Raw genomic sequence first — 1075 nt, 5'->3', positions numbered from 1 at the left:
AAGCTTAACATTTTGAGTTAAAGCCGATGATGTCTCAAATGTTACAAACTATAGGGCAGTTTAGTGGATTGTCTACTAAAGATCCATGGTTGCATTAAGACTCTTTTTGGAAGTTTGCGACTCATTCAGGCAGCAAGATGTTCCTGAAGATGCCTTGAGACTGAAGTTATTCCCTTATTGATTGCGAGGTCATGCCTGAGCATGGTTAAATGCATTGCTGCCAGGTACAGTGGTATCTTGAAATGAAATTTGTCAGAGTTTCTGCTAAGATATAATCCTCCAAACATGAATGCAAATTGAGGAACGATATTACATTCTTTCGGAAATTTGAGGATGAAACATTATATGAAGCATTGGAGTGATTCAAGGAGTTAATTAGAAAATGCCCAATACATAGTTTTCAATATTAGACGCAAATGGAAATGTTTTACAATGGATTGAATGCTCATACAAGGATGGTGGTTGACACATCTACCAATGGGGCTTAGCTCAATAAATCATGTAATGACGCATATGAAATTTTGGAGAGGATAGCAAACAATGATTATCAATACCCCACTACAAGAGTAAGGATTGGCAGAAGAGTTACTGGTGCAATGGAACTTGATGTGGTTACTTCCCTAACAACTCAAGCATCATTTTTAACAAATATGATTAAAGCACTGAAAAGACCAGCTGCAATGTAGGAAATGAAAGCAGTTGAGTTAACATGTGTTTATTGTGGAAAAGATCATGTTCTTGATGAATGCCCATCAAACCCAGCCTCAGTTTATTATATGGGAAATCTTAATTGCAACAAAAACAACCCATATCCCAACACATATAATCCAGGGTGGAAGCAACATCCCAATTTTAGTTGGAGTAATCAATGGGTGCAAAATTCCAGTAATGCTATTTGACAGAATGTTGCAGTGCACCACTTAGATACAATCAACCCATGCCACAACAAAATGCTTAGCAAAATTCAACTTCGAGTTCTTCATTTACGGAAGCTCTATTGAAAGAATACATGGCCAAGAACGATGCTATTATTCAAAGTCAACCTGCATCTTTAAGAGCTTTAGAAAATCAAGTG

General features: G+C 36.9%; 1 non-coding gene across 1 annotated transcript; it reads right to left on the bottom strand.

Moving 5' to 3' along the window:
* Positions 1 to 293: 293 nt before the first annotated feature.
* Positions 294 to 400, bottom strand: LOC121227733 (small nucleolar RNA R71). The gene has a single exon (XR_005925262.1). It is a non-coding gene; the product is annotated as a small nucleolar RNA R71 (small nucleolar RNA).
* Between the last annotated feature and the right edge of the window lie 675 nt (positions 401 to 1075).

Source organism: Gossypium hirsutum, unplaced genomic scaffold (assembly GCF_007990345.1).
Source record: "Gossypium hirsutum isolate 1008001.06 unplaced genomic scaffold, Gossypium_hirsutum_v2.1 scaffold_1578, whole genome shotgun sequence".
Lineage (NCBI taxonomy): Eukaryota > Viridiplantae > Streptophyta > Magnoliopsida > Malvales > Malvaceae > Gossypium > Gossypium hirsutum.
The sequence above is the reverse complement of the archived record's forward strand: the minus strand, read 5'-3'. Positions and strand labels throughout refer to the sequence as shown.